Genomic DNA, 17,321 nt, shown 5'->3' on the forward strand with positions numbered 1-17,321 from the left:
TGAAGGCACAAATGCCTAGACCCCTCTGGCGGCTGCTGTGGCCGAGGCGTGGGTGGACTCACAAGCTGAAAACACTATTGGAGCTGCTGGGCTTGCACCGAAACAGTCAAACTTCCCACCTTCTTCATCAGGTTCAGCAGCAAACAGGGGAGAAGAGAGTTTGAGGCAGGGAAGGGACATCCCAGCCTCATCCTTTCTCTTTCAAACCTACCTACATCCCTTGATAATCTCCTTATCCAAAGTACTTTTGTAATCTGTATGCAAAGGAGCATACAAAGGCGATGAGGAAAGTGTGAACTAGTGACAAGGGCCTGTGTGGTGCTCCAAAGGCCAGGGTGCAGCTGGCACCACGTGCCCCAATGTCCCTGTCCCTGAAGGAGGAGAGGAGAGACTGTCCATGGTGGGTCAGGTGAGACAGGCTGAGGCCAGCAGCCCACAGCCACAGAAGCACAAGCTAACTGAACTGCACCCCTTGTGAGACAGCACAGAAACCTTTTCTGCTGAGAACACTCCATTTTATCCAAAGAAAAGCTTATTTTCCGCCAAAACAAGAATAATGAAATCACAGTTTTCTATCCAGAAAATGTTAATGGAAAATTTGTGCCCAGCTATGAATACAGATTGGAGATATTTGGATTTCTGAGGAAAGGAAGGTCAAGTCATTTTCACAGTGTGAAAAATGAAGCTAACAGAGTTCATATTTCTCTGTGAAGCAATGATTGATTTTTCTTTCTGTGCCTCATTCATACAGAACTAAACATGTATAGAGAACAAACTTACACCTTAGATAAAGCACACAGATTACATTAATACATTGACAATTAAGTTAATATTAGCATCTGTTTGAAGGTAGGAACAAGAACATTTAGCTCAACTCTGTGAGAAGAGGCAGGAGTTGGCATAAATCTTATGTATCCTAAAGCTGCTATTTCACAAAAAAAAAAAAAATCACCATTGAGATGTGCATACGTAAAGTAGGAACCCATCATGTTCTGCCTCTATGGCTAAATTTCCTCTTTGGAAGTACATAAGGATTTTAGTTACTGAAAGGATGTTGTTACTCAATTTCAAGTGTGTGTGTATAGGCAATCTTTATTTTCCTACCATCTTAATTGTAATTATCAACTCTGTGCTGCCTGAGCAATTCATTTAACTGTGCAGAACTATTCTTATTAGAGTTGCTACCCCTATTTTATGAAACAAGATTAATTTAAAATAATAATTGCTTCTAGAAATATATTGGTAATGTATTCTTACTATAAGTAGGGGGAATGTTTTCATGTCCTGTTGAATAATCCTTCCTTCAGTAAGTTTCTCTAGACTCCTTTAGGAAACATGTCTTATGTTAGGATGTGTCCACAGCTACCTGCCAGGACACACTGAGTTTCACCACACTCAGATCCTATAAGGCTCACAGTGGATATTAAAAGGTCCCACAATGATTAGATGTGAATTGGCCATTGGGGTTTTCAGTTCTCTCTTTTGATACCTCTCTGTTTCTCAACCATGTGTCACCAAAAGCCCCGGGAATGCCATTCAGGTGGTGAGAAAATCCTCCCTGATACAGGTTGCAAACTAATGCTTTCAAGAGATGCACATTGATAACTCAGCAGTCGTGCTAGAAGTGTTTTGGTGCTTAGACTGTGACACTGTGTGACCCTACCTGACCAAGGCCCAGCTCCACTCGATATTTTGCCACTGTCAGAAAAATGAAGAGGAAGAAAGGCAACAGCAATAAGATTCCTGTTTATTGCTGTCAAAGAGCACATTAGCCAGGCAGCTCTTAAAACACTGTCAGGGTAGTCTAAACTTTCAAAACCAGGTAAGACAGAGACTGTAGTCAAATGCTCCAATAAACTTCAAACAAGTAACCAAAAAGATCTACTGGAAAGCAGATGCAAATCAGCTGTGAAAAGCAAAAGGGAGAATTACAGAACTAGGAATCTGGAGGGCACCACTGACCAAAAGCACAGAGGGTTTATGAGAAAAAAATCAAAACCAACTTGACTTTCGAGTCGACATTTCATTAATTAATTAGAATCATCACAGTTTGATTTTTCTCTGCCATCCATCCCCCGTCTTTTTTTGTTACTTTTTTTCTTGTTTTGATGTTTACGACCAATCCTTTGTTTTGCAGGATGTAAAGCAGCTGGCGATCTTCTTCTAAGATTTGAGGAACAAAACTATGTCATGCTTACCAACTGATTGTGAACAATGGATCATAGGGAGTAGTTGAGGAGTTGGCCAAGTGTTGCAATCCTTCCCTTTAACCAAACCAATTGCTTAAAGCTTTAGTATGGCTCTCACCATCTCCTCGCCTGGCACACAGAAACAATCCCTGTAGTAGCTTTAACCAATTGCATGACCATATGTTCTCTATGCGTGGAACTAAAGGTCACACAGAGTGTAAAACAAAACTACCAAACCAGCTTTGAAACACAAACCCAGCCAGAAAATTGAAGTGCAAAAACATGGTAAAAAGTCTTTTCACATCAAGTTTCCTTCTTTCTTCCATGTTGCTTTCAAAAGGCAGAAGCACTTTACAGCAATGATGTCTATACATAGCTGCTGAAGTACTGTCTTGTCTTCAGTAATTTTTATGATGATATTCTCTAATGCACTTTACAGAAATGTAACACTAGGCAAAGCTTCATTTTTATGAAGGAAACAAAAAGAATAATATATGGCACATAGCATTAGCACGGAGGTGGAATATCAGACAACAAAATCTGATCTTTTTTCCTTTCTCTTTTCCCCTTTCTTCTTTTATTCTGATAAGATCACTCTGTTATGTGCATCCTTTTCAACCTCAATTTTCTGGTAACCCTGTGTTAGGAAAATAAGACTTTCCTGTCTTCTACTAACATTAGAACATGGTATCTCTAACAAACATATTCAGAGCAGATCCTGTGGCTGTTCAGGATTAACCATGAGGGACTAACATAACTGAAGCAACAGCTTGGGTCTTTGTCTAGATGTTTAATACCAAACAAAGGAATTTGGTAATAAATACAAAGCACTAAAAGGTGCAAATACTGTATATACATGTATGTGTGTATATATAGATACACACACACACATAGTCCATGTGTACAGTGAAGAGGACAGAAAAAACTGAAACTCGTAAGAGACTTTTCCCCAAGAGGAGGTCAATAAATACTTACTGTTTCTTTTCTAGAAAAAAAAAAAATATATGTCAAATTAATTGCAGGGTCATTGTGTTTTCACAAATACATTCCCAGTGAAGGCACCTGCTGTTTTTGTTCACAAACTTGATAAATTACACTTGTATTTTTGGACCATTTTACAGGTGCATTGGGGAAGGAGGCCGTGGGGAGACAATTGCAAGAAAACCAGAAGTGTCAACTTTCCATGGGCAGACACAGCCCATGGACACAGCTTCCTCCAAATATTTTGTCCATTAATGGATAGATCCTATAGACATGTTACGATCTAGTTTGCTATGATGTGTCAAAAGTTATGGTATAGAATACACCTTTAGGGTATCAGCCCACATATCCATTTGACAAACTCAAACACTGCATGACCATCAGTGGTTGTGGGTGTTCATACCCTCCCAGATTCTTATAAGAAACATAAGCTAGTTATGACTTAAAAAGATATTCAGGCCCACTTAGTAGACAAGAGCACAGAACTTCCCATTTGCACTACCTCCTAAGCCCTGGAGGACCTGGTGCAACTGGTACTCAACACAGAAATAGCATCAGGATTAGAGCATCTGAGATGGTCCTTCAAAGGCCCTTGAGAGGTCTTGGAAAGGTTCTGCTGAGAGCAGTGCAAGACCATTGCAGCAATTTCTTTTCATTCAAGAGATGAATGTCTGGCATATTTATTTCACAAAGTGAGAACCAGTATCCCAAACAAAGAGCTAGAATGAGTATTATTCAGTCTTTTTCCTGGCAACCAGCTTAAACGACCGTGTCTTGCTTTTCTGGGAAAGCTGCCAGGTGAGCTCTGAAAGGACTGTAGTGCTGACGGCAGAGTCTGGAGGGCTCGTTCCATGCACTAACCAGAGGTCTGCTAAAATAATCAGGAGGAGGAGGCAAGGCCTTCATCCTGCTCAAGAGAAGAGGGCTGGAGCATAATGGCATTGCCGTGGGGAAACCAAGAAGGCTATTAAGCTCACTGGGGCATGGACTGTCTTTTACCATGTGTTTGCACAGTTCTAGCACTGAGGCACCCCAGAGTAAAGTCTTTAAAAGTGGTTAAATGACTTATGCTCTTAAAATCTTGTTCCAAAAGTGAGTAGTATAACTTCCATTTACTCCCCTCATTGGGTCTGGGGTGCAATTCCACTCCCACTTGCCTTTTTTTTCCCTCATTCCTGATGAAAATATTATTGCCTAGTAACTTACCTGGTTCACTTGTGACTCCGCTGCTTACAGTGACTGTGCCTCATGAAATTATCTCCACAGCTAGAAGAGGGGAGTGGCACCAAATGATGTTTGGTCATTTTGTGACATCACCACATTTATTGAAAGTTAAATTTTGAGGAAAAAAGTGAATAACCAAACAGAATTCTTAAATCAGAATTAATCCAAGCTACATAATGAAGAGCTGCCAAGTGAAAAATTTGCTACCGTGACTTACATATTGAACTGATTTAAATGACCTAACTTAGAAAAATGCATTTTAGAATGTCATTCTGTCAGTGTGGAAAACTGGTGCTGTAAGAGTCAGTAATCATCATCCTTCTGATAGTATTAATGTGAATTTTCCTATTATATAGTATAGATTATTAGCTGTTTCATCCCTAAGGAAAACACTGATATTGACAAAGGGAGAATTTCACTTTGAGTGGAAAAGCCACACTTGGCAAGGAGTTTAAAAGCAGAATAGTATTTATGTAAATATAATGAGATTATAGCTGATCTCCTTGACGTTGTTCTTCCATCAAATGATGGAAACATTAGAAATGTATCCAAACTATGCTAAAATACCTAAATATTGAAAGGAAACCCTACAGCCAGCTACACTGAGGCAACACCTGAAAAGCTGATTGTCCTCCCTGTTAGGAATAGATAATTCTTTGTACATTGCAGGTGACTAAAACTAAACACAGTTTGTTAACGATAACACTGCAAATCACCAAGGAGCAGCTGGTGGAAGAATTGACCTGAGTGATGACAGACCCTTATATTGCTTGTTCACTCTGTTTGAATTTTGAAGACCCAGAAATAAAAATTGAGGCAAATGATGTATTTCTTTAACGCAACTGAAACATGGTATTCATGAGTATGCCATATTTATGTTTTTTAAAAGGCAGAACAATATTGCACCACTACACCCAGTTACAAGAACAAGTCACCAAGTCAATGGTCATACTTGCAAATTAGTTTCAGGCTCCTGGTAGACGTCAAAAAAAAAGTCAATCAAGGGCAGAACTGCCAACTACCAGCATAAGGGCATTAAAAATGTAGAACAATATCTATCACCCAATTGCAACCTTAAAATTGCATAACAGGTCATTGTTGGGAGAAAAAAAAGTCAACCACAGACCAATGGAGTCAAGAGACTGATTATTTGACTGAGGAAAAAAATTAGTATACTATGCATAGAGAGGTTTCTTTTTGGATTACAGTGACAAATGCTTCCTGATCTTTCTAAGACCTGCACACATTTGCTGATGGTTCATTCAACAGCCCTTACAAGAGGCAAAGATTTTCTTAAGTAGGTGCTTGAAACTGCACTAGCATTTTTAGAGGAAAATCAAAACAGTTCCTTTGGTCCTGGTTTGTGAATGTAGTGTCAAGCATAAAAGTTTTAAAATTAGAGTAGAAGCCTTTGGGAAGGCTGTGCACAGAAGAGACACAACACATTAAGCAGATGCAAGTAACTAAACAAATTAAAGCATGCTTAGGTCAGGATAGCTACTGTATTTTTCTGCATGTTATTTTTAAAATCTTTATTTATTTCAGATATTTTTTTCCTGATAAAAGTACTTGATACTTTTCACATTTCCTGTTAGTAGCAAATCCACAAACTCCTGAGTACTACTGCCACCATGCAAGAAGAGTAATTTTAGAGGTCAGTTCAGGTCTTCAGTTTCTGAAATTCAGCTTATCACATACATTTCCTGACAACTGGGTTCCATTTTCCTCTGTCGCAATATAGAACTATTTGAACGTATTTTAAAATTAGTTATGCTAACCTGTACTTCACGAGCAGTCACAGTTTTAAATTATAGATACCCAACAGAAGGAACAAATTGGAGTCATTGAATCCTTTATACAACATTTTTGTAAAAATTTAAATATCATTTTGAGAAGCAGAAAACGTACTAGTCCAGTGATATCTGTCATTACTCATTTTTCATATGCTCGACATGATTATTCATTACTCAGAAGTGACACAGTTAAATGCTAACTCTTGCTAAAATATTGATCATAATATGTGGGGGCATATAATTTATCTGAATCAAGTGAAATATGTTTTCCTCAGCAAGATGATGAAAGCTTGTCTCATTACAGCATCATTTCTACTGAAGTTTCCACCATTAGTTAGTTTAATGACTCTGTGAACATTTTAATTGAGAAGATCCCTCTGTAAGTTGCTCATTCAAGACACATGGATGGGTTTAGATTTGGGAATGAGAGAAATGTGCAGTCAGCTGTGCTCAGCCTGAGAGTGCAGGCAGAAAGCAGAGAACCAGATACAGCAAAGTACCCGGATCAGGAGGGGCAGGAGCATTTGGAGAGGAAAAGGCAAGGTGTTGCAAGCCAGGAGATGTTAAAGGATGTAACTGGCAAGTAAGAATACTCAGGCTGGCAATGTGATATACAAATATGTGTTTGCTTAAGTTGTTCTCACTCCCGAAAAAGAAAAAATGCACTGAGGCCACTGGAAAACTGCACTGCCCTTTGAAAGTCAAACCTGATAAGAAAAGGTAAATGTGGCTATGACCAGCCCTGGTTTCACTCTGAATATGTATTTCATAAAGGAGAACAAATTAACCACACTCTTGCATCATCCCCTGCCTGCACATGATTCACATACATTCAAAGGAAAAGGAGTAAACCACTGTTCAGTATCAGCTGCATGCAGCTGCTCAGCAGATCTGTTCTAGTGGTGCTCTGCTGTCCTCTGTGGGGATGAGCTGGGGCTTTTGACTCCCACAAAGTCTGGTATTGCTGTCAGGGGTGCCACACCAAAGTGCTTGACACCAAAATACCTCATCCTTGTGACTGATAAATTAAGGAAGGTGTAACTACTGTAGACTGAGTTCTCTCTGCCTAAGTGGAAGTGGGGTCATTCCTACCTGTATGTGCACTTCTCTGAAAATAGAGTAAACTAGGAGGAAAATGGATACATGTCCTTATCTAATCAGAAAAATGGCCTGGGGATGGTGAAAGATTTTTATTTCTAACTCCTAGCTACTGAAACAAAAGCTGAGAAGGGCTTGAGTGATTTGCCTGAAATCACAAAGTTCTACATATTTCAGCTGAATGTCAGATCAAGCAATAGGGCAAGAAGAAAGAGCCTCACATTGTGCCAGGAGAGGTTTCAGACTGGGTATTGGGAAAGATTTCTTCCCTGAAAGAAAAGGCTGTCAAGCATTGAACAGGCTGCCCAGGGAAGTGGTGGAGTCACTGGAGGTATTTACAAGATGTGGGCCTCAGGGACATGGTTTAGTGATGGGCTTGGCAGTGTTTGGGTAACATTTGGACTCGATGATCCAAAAGGTCTTTTCCAGCCTAAACAAATCTATGATTCAGCTACGTGGAAGCATTACTACCACACTGCATCTCGCATTTATGAGCAGAGAGAGCAGAGAAAGCACAGCAATTTAAAAATGTCATTTCTATTAGGAAAAAATGGAAGAGGAGGAATATCTGAATATTTCTCAGAATGCTGTTTTATTAAATGTATCCAAACCTGGAAACCTTAAGCCTAGAAAAGAAGAAAAAAATTAAATCTAATAGGATCCATTCTAAACAGTCACACATTCTACATAAAGAAAATGAAGTGTTTGACATAAACACATCATAAGCAAGATGATTTACATTATTTGCACTTTGTTTCTGATTATTTGATATAAAAACACACAACCCTGCATTCATTTCTAACTTTTTCTATAGAACCTTTGCTGAACCTGTCTATGAAATCATGCACATGCAGGATCAAAACAGAGAGATGGGAAGTAGAATGTGCTTCATTATGGCAAGTACAGCTCATATCCTCCTCCACAACACAATTTATTAGTATCTAATAGAATTGTAATGTTTCTCATTCTACATTTTTACAGCTGCATCAAAATATTAAAGTGTGAATTGCAATTAAACTCACACAGTGCTCTTACCATAATTTCCCTTGTATTAATACTTAGCAAACCAAGTTATTGGCGTAATATTACTCTTGATACTGGTTGTCATAAAGGGATAAAACCTCCAAATAGTAATAAAGTATATTTTACTGGAGAGAGAGCAGCAGTACAAAAAAACATTATGCTACTGGAGTTGTTAATTTCTGTGGAAGAGGGTGGGTAGAGAAAGGCTTTTGACTCCTTAAATTATAGTATGCAGGTTAGTACATCAACTCACTTTAATCTCTCTAAACAGGTAATTTACTTGCTTTCTGAAAGCACCCATGTGCAAGAAAATGCTAGTGCACTCCAGGGATGATTCTAAGATTGATTGCTTGGCCCTAGTCACCAATAATGATATGAATTCTGCTAAGCTCCATTTTAACCTGAAATATATAAATATTTTAAAGGGGTAAAAATGGAGAGGCAATATTTGTTTCCTGTATCCTCACTTTACATGTGTGTGGGCTGAACTACTACTTGCAGATGATAATAGGTACATTTACTTGGGATAGAACAATTGCAGGTGTGATATATCCCTGCTTATTTTATCCCAGAAGTTATTTTGTATTTCCCAGCTGCTCCTTAGATTTGCAGTTGGCTGCAGCTTTTTGCGGTCTTTAGTTTGGAATTGAACTCTGCAAAAATATGCTCATGGGAGAAATGGAGAGCTTTAGTATTTTCTTATGGAGGGAAAAAAGTGGCTAAATTAAATGCCATTAAGTAGTCATGACTTTGAAAAGATTGTCTGGGCTGGATAGTTCTATAAAAGCATCTGGAAGTAGAACTCAAATGTCAAGAATTACCTTTTTCCTGCTTCATTTAGGAACACACCAGGTAAAACAAACCTTTTCATATTCTAAGTGCTGACCCACAGTGTAACCAGAAGTGGAGCTGCAGGATGGGCCAACATGTTTGATCAGGCTGTGCCTGCTTACCAAGGGCTGGAAGCAATGAGGACTTGGCCATGCAGGCTGCAACCAAAAACCTAGTGAGGTTGTGTAGTCTCCTCTGTAAATCATGCCATGAAAACAAAAGACCATTTTCTTAAGTTAACAATAAAATCCCAGTCTCAGGGTGATGCTGAAGGAGGTTTTGAAAGATTATCTTGACTTATTTCAGATAGGTTTGCGGTTTTGCAGACATCCAGTATTTGTTATTGATAAAGGACTCAGTTGTTTCTTTCCAGCTTGCAAAGCTGTTTCTGTCAGTGGAGATTTCCCTCTCTTACAGAGGGAAGTCCCCTTGCACCATGATTAAATACCACTGGGTAGGAGAGGTGAATCTGAACAGACCCCCAGATTCAGGTCCATGCAGTTTCACACATCATGGAACAAAATACAAATAAAACAAACCTTCCAAAACTGCTGCAAGTTCCAATCCTACCTTCCACTGATGTTAGATTATTTTTAACAGATTTGGCTTCTGTCTGTGACAGTTACTGATGATAGATCCCCTGATCTGGGTAGGCTGAACATGAGGAGTCTGTATCACAGCCCACAGAATCAACACCTTGGTGTCTGTCATTTGCTGTGTCATTCATGAACTGCCAAGATAACTGCATCACTGCAATGTGTCACACATCTCATATTTTGCCTCCCATTTTCTTCTCTCTCCCTTATATTTTATCTCCCAGAAATTTAATCTATCCTGCCTAAGCCACCAGCTACCAGAAAAGACCAAAGTACTTGAATATGATGAAAAGGCCATTAATTGCCACCAGGCTGACCTCCCAGCAGAGGCTGCCTCCCTCCTCACTCAGCATGGAGAGGTTATTCTCCAAATTCTGTGCTGCTGTACCCAGTACAATAATCACTTCTGAGCTGCAGCAGTGGTGACATCATTTTGCTCATGAGGCTGTGAGAACATGGTGAGCTAAAGGCTACAAAAGTAGTATGGTGACAGTCCATTAAAAAAAAAATTCTTAAATTTTCAAGGGTCTGACACAGAGGTTATTTAAATTCAGTGGAAATTTCAAGTGTGGCCCCTAATATCTTCAGCACATCTTGGAAGGACCTTGAGCACCCAGGGCTGTGGATAAATTTACCCATCTAAATTTGGCTGAAAATAAAGTTCTCCATTCCTTCTCCTCTATTCCTCATGGCATGTTTCCTAACAGTATAATTTACAGAAAAATTATCAAAATATCATTAAGAAATGTCAGTACTCTGAGCTGAGCTCCTTTCAGATATATAAGCAGTGCGTGGCAAGCATAATAAAGTCATGATTAGGAGTGTCCTTTAAATCACAGGAATGGTAGGCAGAGTGGGTAGATGTACCCTGTTCCATCTCTGAACCGGCTCTTTGTGTGACTGTGAACAAATGCATAACTAGTAAATGCCTGGGCATAACTCAATTCTTTCACACCTGTAAAGATATTCACACTTCTGCGCTACCCAGCAGTAGCAGTAACATCATCATTTTCTCCCTGTACATCAGGAGCCATGGGCAAACTTGTTCCCTGCTCAGCCCAGAGCTGGGGCCAAGAAGAGACAAAGCAGCAGGTGAACCACAGAGCATGGGAACAGAGACTGAGGGATCCTGGACATTAGCAATGGACTCAGCTACCTCAGAGTTAGATGAGGAAAGGGCAAAGGACCTACAAGAAAGAGCCATAGTACTAAAGAATGTGTTCTGCACGAGCCCCACCAGTTCTCAGTGTCCTCCCAGCCCTGTTTCTGCTGACAAGCCCACACACACAGACCAAGGCAGATGTGCATGTGAGAAGTGATCCACTTGTCCCACAATAGTGTTACTCTAATTAGCCACTTACTTATGGCACTTAGAGCTACATCTGAAAAGAAAAATACATTCTTCATTGCCTGCTCTTTTCCTAAAAAGAAATAACAGCATGGCCTCTGCAGAAAGCACACTCAATAAATGAATTTGGGTAACACCAGGAGCTTTGGGAAACAGTGTTTAATAGCAAGTCTGAGAGAAACTGAGAAGAGAATGTATGCTAAGGTAATCAAGCACATCTCTATGTGCAGCACTAGATTTGTGTTGACTGCTTCACATTTTGAAGGAAAAACTCATGAGACAACAGAAAGGGGTGAGCCCTCAGAGCATTATTCCAGGGAGTTATTCCTGGCTCACTTCCATAAAGGATACTCCCAGGGTGTATATTTCTATTCTAGGACACAAATACCTCATTTTGGATTCCTTTAGTTTTTTTAGAAACACTAGCTCACCTGTTATATTTGGCAGATTGTGCCAAATCCTCTTCCCTGTGTAGACACCCTCTTTATTGTAAGCAGTCTATTCTTAGGTCCAGGTAAAATACTATGTGACCAATCTAGACATGAATTAAAGGGAAATATGTCCATGAAGTGTTTAATATATATAACACCTGTCAGGGATGCTGTGGAGTTCTAGATCTTAACTGTAGCTCCAGCCTAGGACCAGTGGATGGAGAGGCTTCAGTTCTCTTGTGGCAACATTGCCATGAGTATGCCTGTATCACTGTCAGTCACAAAACAGGTACCCCAGGAGATTTTCAGACAAGCAAGCTCTTGATCCTCAGAAACTGCAAAGGAGTGGGGTCAGTCCTATCAAAGGGTTCTCTGTGAGCCTGTTCCTTTCTCAAAACAAGCTCTTCAAATCCTAAATCCACCTATGTCTAAGTTGCCAGATTTGAAGCAGATACCAGATTGTTTTACTTCCTAAGTTTGGACATAGCAAACAAACAAAAAAAAACCCCAAACCAACCCAAACCCACAAAGTAATACACATGGGAGACATGAGCTTTTCTTAAAGCTCAAATGATTCTTTCATAAAACAAAATATTTCTGTTTGCCTACTCTTGCTGTAAATGTAATCAGTGCCAAAAAGTACATTGGCTTTCCTAGCCTCATTTGTCCAGCTTAGTCATAAAGTGGTAAAGAAGCCAAAGCCTAGGTGCCAGCTAAAACTGTGGCAAAGCCACAGGTGAAGACTAGATTGCACTGTCCTGCTGGTGCAAAGAGTAAAGGCACCGAAAGAGGATTTGACTTATAGACAAGGCGACAGTATTTCTGAAATAAAAGATTGGAATATCTTCGTGGTGACTTTTTTAGGGTCATAAAGAAGACAGAATGCCCATTTACCAAGGCTGTGTGCTGGTGGTGTTGCTGCCAGCCCACGAGGTGACAACAACACTTGCATATCACTCCCAGTGCAGGTTTATTTCCAGACGCTCTGTGTACTGGAGACATTTATCAAACACCACGAAACTAATGTTAACATCCACTTTGAGCAGAGGAATGGATTTAAATGTCTCTGCTGATCCGACTTTCTCTCTCTTCTGTTCAGCAGACACATCACTTGTTCTGCTGGACTGTTTATTCCTGGCAAACATGGAACAAGTTCTTCTCAGCCTTGGAAAACAAGCAACTTGTAGTTAATTAAGCCAGAAAGAGAAGCAAAAGAAGAAAACCAGATCACTGAGATGTCAGGAAAAATAAAGAAATTTCTTGGATATCATAAGAGAAGAAAAAAAAAAAAATCAAGCTTGTCCCAAGTTTTGTTATAGAAGAGACAATCAGGAAGGATCTTGAAAGAAGGTAAGGATTACATTACAGTGCTCATACTGTGACTTCTCCCACCTGCCAAAAGGGATGGCAAATCCAATAGCTCATGACCAGAAATGAAGAGCAATTGTAGCTGAGCAAAAGAAAATGGATACCTTTAAATGCATAATCTTTAAATATATAATCTCTTATGTTGGTGCCTCCCAGCAAAGAACAGAAAATGGACTGCTGGGTTTCCAGTGTACACTTATGGCATCCTGCTTAATTCCACTTTTATTTAATGCCTCTGTCCTTTATGTGGCATTAACTTTAATGTAATATTGAAGGCTTTGGTTTTTTTTTTTAATAGTGTCATAAGTGTAAATGTAATAGTTATATAACAATAACAATAAATCAAGAATGTACTAGAGTCACTGCAATAACTAATAATAACATTAAGACACAGTTTATGATGTATCTAAAGTTCAGTACCTTAGAGAGTTAATTAAGTCCTAAGTTAATTGGTAATGATCTTATTTCTAGACAGGAAATGTAGCCAATTAGCTTGTTTATGCTAAAACAAGTAACTGAGGTCATAACAAGACTTTTTGGGGTGTTATTGATTGATTTGTAATTTGTTAATTAATTTTGATTGACTTTACAAGTATCCTGCTTAATTCTTTGCTTCTAGGGAGATGAAGCTACTGACATGACTGTGGCAATGTAAAGTCACAGTCACCATTTTCACTGTACCAAATGTACAGTTTTCCCAATTCCACTTGTAAGATGCCACACTTACAAAGAAAATGCTTTTGTGACAGAGTGCAAATCAAGGTACTGTTTTTGTAACTTCAGGCCTACCTTTACCCATCACAGAGTACATAGTAACAGCAGAGTTGCCAAATTGTATTTAACCATTCTGACTAGCACTGCTTTGTTACTTTGTATGTTTCTATTGTTAATTGCACAACATTACCATCTTGTTGCTTTAGGAAATTATTACATTGAAAAAAAAATTAATGGATAAATATATGAAAACCAAATGCAGATAATGTTTCCCAGAGTAGAATTTTAGGACAGAAAACCTGCAAGGTGACTTTTTTTCATCACAGCAGCATCTTGAAGTTTTTTAATTGCAAGTGGCTTCTCCCCACATAGCCTTATCCAGAACCAATCCATCAGTTATTACACAGATTTAAAAAACTAAACGTAGTGTTAAAATTCAGCTCATGGAAAAGAAGGAGCCCAGAAGGACCTTTAGCTCATGGCACCTCCAGTGAAGAAATTCTTTAGCTACATAATCACATAACATGGGATAAAATTAACCACTCATTTACCTTGCCTTCTGCCATTGGAGACCAGAACAGAGGCACAGAGCAGTGAAAGGCCAGCAGTGGGTGACAGTGCAGGGGTGTGAAGCTGCCTGGGACAGGCAGAATGGGGTGAGTTGGGCAGCAGAGCTTCTGCTGCTGCAAATTCCTGATCCTGGAGGAAAGCCCTCAGCAGCAGGGCTCACGCACCTCCTGCCTCAGTGCCCCAAGGGACCAGCCCACAAACAGACCTTCTGTTCCATGCTGATGGGCTGGGTAACAGAGATGGCCTCTCTTTATGAGGCAGATTAACCCTGAGGTAATTAAAGGCCACAAATGATATGCAGGAAATTAATACCTAACACTACAGAATCAGAGGCGACAAATCAGTTCCAGAAGGACAGAGTCTGAATTGGGAAAAAGCAACAAGACTTTTTTTAAGATCAGAAGCATCAATTGAGATGCTAATACTTTATAAAAGGCCAAAAAAGTGCAGATATGACCACATATGAACCACTACAGCCTAGGCAACAAACAGCAAATGGTATGAAATTAAAGCTACTTTTCTGCTGTAGATACAAAGCAGTTCCACAGTGATAAAAATACTTTCCTTCCTTATCCTTGTTCCCTCTTGAAGTTCAGTCCCTTTTTTCCATCATAAAAAAATCCCATAGTTCAGGAATTAATTGACAAACCAGGATGGTTTCTTCCCCCTTTGTTAATGGGCCTGTTCTTACTTAACAAAATATTGTGGCAATTTAGAAATTATTCTTTGCATTGACACAGCACTCTTCTTAATTATGTTTTATTTCATTGCTACAGTTTTCTACTTCCTTCAAGTCCCACTTCAGTATCCCTTGAGTACCACTATTTCACTCTTACTCTGATTTTGGGCTGTACAATTCGTAGCAAAGCATTAATTTTCAGTTTTATCATATACTCAGTGTTGAACACACCCAGTCACTCCACCCTGACTCCCTTTGTAGCTGGATCAGTACTTCCCCAGCATGACCAGTTTCTCCAGTAGTGAAAGGTAGAAGTTATCCTTTGGATAAACACTTCCCTTGTAAGAATGATATGGGCTGATTTATCACATTTGTCTCCTCCTGCAGAGCTAGCACCAACTTCCTAGATCAAACTGCTTCCAAAACTTGCATTATTTTGGAGGCAGCCACCCCAACACTGAGGGAGGACATTTATTCACATGTGCTGAGATTTAGTTCAGAGTTTCATTTGTGTTAAGGTAGATTTATTGCCTAGGAATCATAGGACCAGTTCTAGTTTGAAACTGGCCTTTATTGCCACTGTTATCTAGAATGCAAGTCCACAACCATTTAGGAAACTAAATCAAGGTATGATGTCCCCAGTATTACTGTGGGAGGGTTCAGGAAAAAATGAGCATTTTATAAGGAAAAGCTATGGGGTTTTCTGTCCTGCTTGTCATAATTTTCCCTACTCTTATGGTGTATCTATCACAATTGCGTCCTTCAGACTCTGCCATGAGCACTTATACTTTCTATCCACACTTGCAGCCTAATTTTTAAAGTATTAGGATGAGTTTTTATTTCACTGAAGAGAGAGAGTGCTTCCTTTCAGCTTTTGTGGTACAAACATCTTCCACCCAGCAACCTTCTCCCGCCACCTGACACAGGGGAAATCCCCCATATCCAGAAATAAGGTCAACTCTCTCCTCACCAGGAATTTTGCTTTTCCTACAATCCAAAGCAAACATAACAGAGCCAGTGTTCTGGGGTGGCCCTGTCTGTAACTTTATTTTATACTGCAAGACAGCCGAACGTCTTTTTTCTAGGCTGGAAAATATAATCACATAAAACTGTCATGGTTTAAAAACCAAAATTACTCAGTCAAGTGTAGTTATAAAAATAAAATACACTTTAAAAAGAAATAACAGTAATGTCCTTATGCTGTATAAGACCTAGAACGTAGATAACAAGTGGTTATCAAGATTTTATTGTCATATATATTGATACAAAAGTTCAATATGCAAGACATTTAACTCCTTTAAGCAGACTGAAGTAGGTCCTTAAGAAGAATGACAGAGAGAAATCCTTCACTAGTTTATTCACAGGGGTAAAGCCTGACCTCAGATGTACTTGCACTGTGCAGTGCACATCAAAACAGAGGAGCCCAGACTGGCACAGGAACCCAGATCCAGGGGGATGAGCCATGTGTGTGAGGTGTCTCTTCAGTGCTCATTAAGGTTTATTGGCTGTGACAAAGCACTCTGGCAGCACAGCCCCATGGGGCTGGTATTTCACTGCTGGAACTGGGGGCAGGTTTGGCCCAGTGACTCCACACACTTTCGGGTCAGGGTTAATTTAAGTTGCTTTTTCTCCCCATACACTATTTTACATTACAGAAATATTCATATTTCTGTATTCTTGAAGGCAGGGGCCAGCAAAAGGTGCTACTGCTAGGGAACAAACCAAAGCACTATGCCAAGAGACAACAGTGATGGCAAATTCTCCTGGGCACCTTTGCTCTCCATGCCAGGCCTTACACTGTTCTCTTTGGGACAGCCCATGCAAGACAATGCATGGAAACTTCTGCATCTATGATCCTGCCCTGAATTTTATGTTCTACTTCAAAATGTATCTACGTTATGAAACTGTTATGCCACCAATTTTTCTCTCTCCTGGTCTATGCTCTTTGGAGACAAGACTGCCTATAGCATTTCTGCAAACCTCTCTCTTCTTGCCTAGTCAACATATACTCAATTAAAAATATATTAATAGCCACAATCCTCAAATACTCATTTACATAAAAATAGAGCCAAATGTACCTAATCTTATGAGCCACCTTTTTTGAATAGATAACTAGTGCTTGGAAAGCACTGTAAAGATTTGGTTGTTTCCTAAACAGTAGTGTCTGCACTGATGCTGTTTCTAGTACGTGTGAGTTTGTGCTCATTCATCTTAATTACAAGTGGGGCTTCAAATAAAACAAATTAAATTCTGATGAGGTATGCAACTCTTAACAAAACTAATACCCTGCTCACAAATGCCATGCAATTTATGAGTAGTGTCCTCTGGGTAACAACCAAGACAAAATGGGGAGATACAGACACATGAGAAGTTAAAGCAGACTGGCCTAAATTTGATTCTGGGGTTTGGTTACATTTTTTTGTTGTTGGTTTTTTGGTTCTGTTGTGTTTGGTTTTGGGTTTGTTTTTTTTTTTTT

The sequence above is a fragment of the Pyrgilauda ruficollis genome, unplaced genomic scaffold (assembly GCF_017590135.1).
Source record: "Pyrgilauda ruficollis isolate IOZ18807 unplaced genomic scaffold, ASM1759013v1 scaffold7, whole genome shotgun sequence".
NCBI lineage: Eukaryota > Metazoa > Chordata > Aves > Passeriformes > Passeridae > Pyrgilauda > Pyrgilauda ruficollis.